General features: G+C 40.4%; 1 non-coding gene across 1 annotated transcript; it reads left to right on the top strand.

The window, feature by feature from the left end:
* The first annotated feature begins 4,385 nt into the window (after positions 1–4,385).
* Positions 4,386–4,554, top strand: LOC115868413. Its single transcript, XR_004045584.1, has one exon. It is a non-coding gene; the product is annotated as a U1 spliceosomal RNA (small nuclear RNA).
* The last annotated feature ends 3,538 nt before the right edge of the window (positions 4,555–8,092 follow it).

The following is an 8,092-nucleotide window of genomic DNA, read 5'->3' as shown; positions in this document are numbered from 1 at the left end:
TGCTTTTGGAAACTGATGACCAGGCCTTTCTTCTGAGGCACTCCCTGGTAGGTTCGAAGCACCAGCAGTTTGGCTAGCAGCCAAGCACTTGACTCTACACCATCCCCAAATACCAAGCAAACTCAAAGCCATTCTGACTCATTGTGAATAGAGCTACCTCTTTGGGTAGCCGAGGCTGTACATTGTTTACGGTGCAGACGGCTTCTTCTTCCTCCCACGAAAAGAGGGCTCTACCTGCTCACCTTAGTGTTAGCAGCCACCTGCCACCAGGGCTCCTCTGTACCATCCTCTGATCTATATCAAAGGTCCTTTCATGAATGTAGTGAGTAAGTTTTTGAGCAAAATATTTGATCAAATCATCAAAGGAAGTTTTTATTTAATACTTTTGTGTATTATAATCATCAAGGCACATAAATTTGAGTGCTGAAATATTATCTTCTGAGCTGTTTGGTTAGTTTGTCAAAACAATTTACTGGAAAAACATCTATTACGTATGGTAAGATTTTCTGCAACAAATGTCTTTAAAGATGTCACTTTGAGGACTCAGGTGTGCCCCACTCAAGCCATGGTTTTTCAGTCACTTTACATGTATGCAAAGCTTAATAATGGACAAGGAATAAGGAGAAAGTATGATGCCTTTGAATTATGGTGTTGGCAGAAGTATTGGATGTACCATGGACTTTCAGAACAAAGAAGAGTGCATCCAGAAGGGTCCTGTGACCTGAGGATGAGGAAACTGTCTCTTGGATACAAGATGGGTTGGCATAGTGGCTGTAGCAATGGGCTTAAATGTTTCTGAGGCTGGTACTGACTGGGGTGGCCCATTCTCTGGTGCGTAAGGTTGTCATGAGTTAGAGCCAATTTGGCAGCATCCAACAGCATCCATCACATGAATATTTTAAGATTTTGCTAAATTTTTTACCTACCCTACGCCAAATCGTTTCCTCCCTTTTCCTGGTGAGTTTTTGTCTTGGGCATTTTGATAACAAATATTTCTTATTAAGTAGATGGGATATAAAATATAGATCGGTAAGAATCTATGTATTGGAACTTTCTAGAAATTGTTTTAAGAGATGCAAATCAGTAGTTTCTTTCAGGAAAATACATTTTAACATATCAGACAACGTACAGCACAGCATCCTTTCTTGTGGTTCTCTGATTTTTAATACAGTGAAATGATGACAGGCTCGTTTAATGTGTAGAATAGACACGAGGTGGTGCCAACGTTGAATTCTGCTCTAGGGAAGCCTTGGCCCTCGGATGCGTCTAGTACTAACAGTTAATAGTTCTATTAACAAGAAAACATGATGCAAGAGAATTGACCATGTCCTCTGCTCCCAGATAAATAACTCTTTAAAGTGCCTAAGCAGCCGGAAGTCTGCCTTAATTTGTTTTCGCTTCTATCACATAAAAGTGGTGTCACATCACACTTGCATGTTACCTGAGGAGTGTCTTAAGTCCAGGCCAGAAGGCTACTTGCAGAGTACGATTCAATGACGATATTTGTATGTTCCTAATGTTTGAGACGAGTGAGAGCAGTTAGCTACAGATTTGTGACTGACCTGTGACATAGCAATAGTAGTAATAACTCAGGTGATTACTGTATAAACCATTGCTTTTGTTTTACAAGGGATTGTGAAGAAGATAGGTCAATTAAGACAATTTACTTTCCTTCATTAATTGTCAGGCATTTAATTCAAACAATCGCTTATATTGTTCAGTGCTTGTGCTTTTAGACAACAATTTTACATTCCTGATTATACTTATCTGAAAATACTAATAACAGCACTAGTTATTTTTAAAATGTGTTTGGCCTCAGAGTTTAAAAAGAATTTAATATTTTTTTTCTAAAACGGAAGTTTCTTCTTCGAAAATGGCAACAATGGCCACTTTAAAGAACATGACAGTGCTGCATTTACTGTGTTGTTAATGAGGAGGGATTATTTTTCCATATTTTCTTCTGATGTAACTGGATTCCCCCTGAGCTTTTTAATTCATATCCTATCAGATTGATTCATTTATCAGCATTATCACTTAGCTGGTGAAGAAAGCTAAGTATTATCAGCATTCATCTTACTATGTTTCAAGAAAGATCAGTGATAGAAGCTGCTATTAATGACTGGTAAGTTTTCTTAGAATTGTCTAACGTTTGTGTTACTATGTTACAGGGCATTGTGTCTATCAAGAGGAAAAATATGTAGAATACGAGGGACAGTATGATGCATAGGACAAAGAATGATTCACAAGAAGGATTGAAACCATGTTTAGGGGGTTTGAAATGAGAGAGTCTCAGATGGCAGGACAGTGCTGGGAGTGAAGGGGTCAAGTCATGAAGCCTATGGGAGAAAAAAAAAGGCAGAGGAAGAAATAAAGGTCTGAATTATGCTCGGCTGTTCTGTTTCCATTGACATGCACTCCTTCTTACAACATTCCCTCTCTTCACACACACACAAGAACAAACCTCAAAGTTTTGTACATCTTCCTGCTAATACTGTCTACACTGCTGCTGAATAATATTGGGATCCATTTTAAGTCCAAAATTTGCCCCCATAGCATGTTCAGTACTATATATTTTGAGCTATCTATTGGGAAAATTTGACAACTTTTTCCTTGCCAGGCACCTGTAATTTCTTCTCTTCTCAACATCAATGGATTCAATTGTCTCTTAAATGCAAAGCATAATTGTAGTTTGGAAGCAATATTAAACCTTTACACACTGTACTAAATTATTGTAAACTTATTTGAAGAGGAGTAAATATAGTTTTGTTTTCCTTGTATAAAGAAAACTTCAATAGTGATCGAATATAATATCATCTGGAGATTCTGTTCATGCTCTCCAGTACCCACAAATAAATATATATGTGTATATATATATATGTATATATATATACACACACACACACACAGATATAGATAGATATAGGTATATGACATGAATGGTGTTTAATGGTTTTGACAAGATATCAAGCCTTGAGATTAATAGGAAAGGAAAAACATAGAAGCAGTGCCATTGATGAAACAGATCTTGGAAGTCGAGGCGATAACTACTTTAAAATATCTCCGAGAAACACAAGGGAGGCTTCCAAAATTCATGGAAACGTGACATAGGATATTCTTCGATTTTCCCTCTGAAGTATGCCATCACTGGCTCTTCTGTAGAACTCCTTGCAGGCCTGTCCCTGCCAACTCTGCCACTGGTTCCCTTCTTCGCCTATCCCTGTCTTCAGTGCGACAGACCTTCACCCACATTAGAGCCCTTTGAGGGAGTTCCTTACTTCTATCTTTGTTCCTTCTCTCTTCCTTCTTCCTTCTGCTTTTTCCTTTGCATCTCTTGGGTCTTATGTCTTTGAAAAGGGTTGTACAAGTCACTTGTCAATTTTAAGGTAGGTCCTCCCATCGGGCACAAAGTGACAAGTTCCTTCTCAGTATGCCACTGATATTCCATTGGCATAGTAGACTTCAGATATTGCATTGGCACAATATGTTAACCAATCCCTGCCAGGTGTGATGGTTAGATTGTGATGTTCCTAGGTGAAGATTGGGGTGGATCCCCACCTATCAAGCAGGTCAAAACCTGTTTACACTTCCATGGAGATGGGGCCCTTGGCTAAAGGACACCCATGACTGAGCTCTCTCATGCCCATTGTCCTTATGCTGGATCTGGATCCCCCTCTGGTTCTTCATTCTCCTGTCGTGTTCTTGCCCATTCAAGGAGCCACTAGTGGTCGGATGACCTCAGATTCGTTCAGTTTTTGCCTCCGCTAGCCTATGGCCCTCCTCCTTCAATTTCCTACTTCCTTTTTAATCAGCGTCCACAGCTACGTGTATCGGGAGAAGCCTCCAGCTTGCATCTGAGTTAAGGACTTGACCTGGACAGGCTTACCTAATTCTACAGCTGTAGACTTGGGTGAGCCATTTTTTGATATGAATCTCTTTCTGTGTATATGCAGTCCTCACTGGTTTGGGTACAACACCTTTAGTACAGGGGGTGTTTCTAGAGCAAGAGAATCATAAAGATGAGTTTTCTAAATTGGCTCTCAAGTCTAAGTAGGTCTGATGACATTGGGAACTCTGCCTCTGGCTCCGTAAGTTTGAAAAAGGCTGCCACTGTTGGGAAAGAGGCACGGTGTGGCAAACTTAACCCCCAAAATAGCACCACCAATAGATGAAGTGTTGGTATGAGGTGAGGATCTGGGTGATCGTGTTTTATATCTTTCTACAATTCTGTCAGGATGAGAGGTCTAGGGGAGCTGGTTGGTTGGTTTTGCTTACATGACACTAACTGGTAAAGGAAATCTATGAACTTGGAGCTGCAGGAGCCAAGCCCAAAGGCCAAATGAAAGATCTCAAAGCTTCTGCTTGTTCCATGAAAGAAAGCCTTATCTATACTTACCTGCCAGGGGAGATACCATGATCATGAAGGTGGTTTTCCCAGGGCGAGGCCCACCACCCATTACATTCTGGGTGTGCTGACCCCTGAGATTTCCCCAAATGTGGGAAACTCGACTACCTAATTTGTGGTGGTGGGGGGGACTGCGTTTGCACTATCCCCTGACCCCCACCCATAATTAAAAAAAAAAAAAAGAAATATAATAAATATAAAAAAATAACTGATTATATTGAAAACAAAAACCAGAGTCTTATCATACAAGTAGCCGAATTATGCCACCAGCTTTGTGGCAACACTTGCAGGGTTGGGACCAAGTTTCCCAGGAGACTACATTACCTCAAGCCAGTGTCCTCCAATACCCAGGATTCATGGGTCAGGAATGAGGTGGTAGAAATAGTGTCACCACTCACTAGTACTACTAATGACCCACTTGCCACATTTCTGCTTCCTGTCCCTGTAACCCTATGTTCTTCAGGTATGTGGGTCTTAGTTCCAAAGGGAGGAATATTCATACCTAGAAACACTGCATTGATTCTATTAAATTTGAAGTTTAGAATGCCTCCTGGCCATTTTAGAATTCTCATGCCTCTGGACCAACAGGCAAAGAAGGGTATTGAGTGGCATGCTTGATCCTCGTTACCAAGGGAAATTGGATTAGTATTATATAACAGATGTAAAGCACAATACTCTGGAGTTCTGGAGATTTCTTGAGTCATCTCTATGTCCTGTGATTAAAGTCAATTGTAAACCACGTACCCCAGTTCGAACATGACTACTGTGTCAGTATGGGTAGACTAGAGAAACAAATTCATAGACACTCATATGTGTATAGGAAAGAGCTTTATATACAAGAGCAATTGAATATTAAAAAAAAATCTCAGCCCAGTCCACATCAAGTCCATAAATCTAGTATTAGCCCATATGTCCAATATTAAACTATAAATTCCTCTTCAGACTCATGAAACACATATAATGATGCCAAATGCAGGTTGATCATAGGCCAGTGGGTGGAAAATCTTGTGGATCCAGTGGTGGTGTAAGCATCTCAGCGCTGGCAGGGGCCTCCACGTGACTGCTTCAGCTCCAAAGCTCTGGCTGCCATCAGCCTGTGTCCATGTGACTTGTCAACTGCAATGTCTCCCAGGGAATGAACATGTGTTCCACCTCAAATGAGGTGTTTATCTCCTTAGCACCCCCAAATGAGGCCATCAAGCTGCCACTTGACAGACAGGCTAATCTCCACCCCTTCACTCTTAATCCTCTCAAATTGACAACAGATTATGTAACTACCACAACTACTAGTGGCCCAGACTCTTCAGGAATGAAGATTGAGTCCCCCTACAAGCAAATAATCTCAACTAGTTGAGGTACTTGCTGAGAGCAAAGGAAATACCAGATGAATAGTGGAAGAAGGTAATACTAAAAACCAGCTATGGCCACATGGCCAGTTGTAGAAATGAGAACTGGAATTGATATGAGTCATTCCTATCTGTATCTATGCATCACATATTTTTGTTTTGTTCATCTTAAAATTTAAGATGAAGATGGGGTGAGTGTGCTTTTGGCTGTGAACATTTGCTCAGGTATAGTGATCGTTCTCCCAGGTGGATACTGGTACCACCCACTTCTCAAAAGGAGTGGTGGCCTGGTGGCAATGCAGAGACCACACAGGTAGAAGAAGGCAGCACAACAGGCGTATTAATCAGTAAAGTTAGGATGCGCAGGGCCAGACCCTCAGCAGGTCTGCACTTCCCCATGGGTGAGAGTAGTTAGCCCCTGAGCCAAGCTGTGGGCCTTTTTCTACCTCTGGCATGCAAGGGCTCTTAAGCTCAGGGCTGGGGATTTTTAAAAAAAGGTGGCTGTGCCTGATTGGCTGGAACTCAAGTAGTGGTCTCTTATTGGGTAAGACTCCAGCAGGCGTCTCTCATTGTCTGGTACTCATCCGTTAGATGGGTAGGTGGCTTTTCCTGTGCTTATCATCGTGTTAGGCGGACATATGATTTTATTATGGTCTTGGAGCTTTTGTGTGGTTAAAGAGCTGTATGCAGGTATGTAGTTGACAAGGGTTGGTCTCTGGTGGTTAGATGTTATGGCACCTCAGTGCATCTGGTGAGGGAGAAAGTAGGGGGTGGAGCCCAAACCTATCTATCAGGTCATAGCCCGATGACATACCCTTGGGGAGGTGGCCTTTTATATCAATCTATGAGCCGAACGGAACTCTCTCTTGCCTCTTTGCCTGCTGGCAGATCTGGGTCCTACATCTGGTTTTCCAATTCCTTGTCATAACCCTGCTGATTTCAGGAACTACAGCCAATGGCTGACCTTGGATTCAGTCTGTGAAAGTGAAATTCGTTCAACCCTGCAGCCATCAGCCTCCGACCCTCTTGTTCCTTTTTCCTGCAGTTACACAAGTCAGAGAAGCTTACATCTGAACCACAGACTTGGAAAGCCTGTATTTACCTCATTTTACAATTGTGTAACCCATTGCTTGATAGCATCTCTTTCTCTACACATGCAAGCATCACTGGATTGGCTCCCCCGAGAAGCTAACAAAACACAGAGGTTTGTATGACTCACAGGGAAGGCGGAACCCTAGCCTGGACACAAAGTGCTGAACCACAAGTGGTTGATAGCTGGCCAGGGGAATATTAATCAACGTGGACAAAAGTAACAAATGTTTTAAGATAGAAAACTAGGCCATAGGTTACTCTTTGGAGGCAAGGGGAATTGGGGAGATTTCTCAACGTCTTTTAAAGAACCAAGGCAAATGCAAAAAAAGGAATGTATTTCATTACATATATTAATTTTAAAAGTCATGTTATAAGTAGTGTAATAAGTAATAAGAATGATGGAATAAGTAATGAGCAATGACAAATTCTAAAAGAATACTTACTACTACTAATTAATTGTACTTCTTTCTCAAGATGTATCTGGGACATAAAGCAAATCCTGTCTGCGCCATAACATGGTTTATACTTTTTGGAATACAATAATGTGTACTTATTATTTCCTCATAAAAAGCTAGTATCTTTTTATTAGTCTGATAGGGCCAATTGAATGACACTGTAAAGATTAATGGTGATCCTGTGATTTTGAAGACAAGATATATTTTAAATTTTACTGATTTTATTGCTCTCAGTCTCTTGCCAAGTAATGCAAATATAGACATGATTCTGTTGCCAAGGGCTAAGGTTATGCTTCCACATGAATAGATGGGCATATATAAGTACTTTGCCTTTTAAAAGTCTAATATTTAATTATAAGATATTGATATTTTTTGACCGTATTTTGAAATAGAAATTTGTTTTAGGAAGCTCCTGTAACATTGTGGAAGAGAAGCAGGGTACTGGGTCCTGCTCATTTTGACATCTTAGAGTCGTTTGTGCATTTATAGAAACAGAGCTGACACATCATCCATCTCCCTTGAATTAAAAAAGAAAAAAAAGACTGCCACCTTATGCAAATGCAGAACTTTTTATTTTGCATTTGTTTGAGGAACATAAATTTAGATGGAAATTTCCAGATAAAATTCTGCTTATTCCCAGGTTAACATGAAGAATATTTTTAAAAATAAATAAGAATAACCAAGAACATATGACTACTATTACTGAGCATTAAGAACATCCACAGAATCCAAACTCTGTATAAAAATTTTTCAAACAAATGATTTCAGGTGAGCAAAATTCACATGATGTTAGTTAG

The sequence above is a fragment of the Echinops telfairi genome, unplaced genomic scaffold, assembly GCF_000313985.2.
Source record: "Echinops telfairi isolate 266 unplaced genomic scaffold, ASM31398v2 ScPeMD7_9;HRSCAF=40, whole genome shotgun sequence".
NCBI lineage: Eukaryota > Metazoa > Chordata > Mammalia > Afrosoricida > Tenrecidae > Echinops > Echinops telfairi.
Note: the sequence above shows the minus strand (reverse complement) of the source record. Positions and strands in the feature narration are given on the sequence as shown.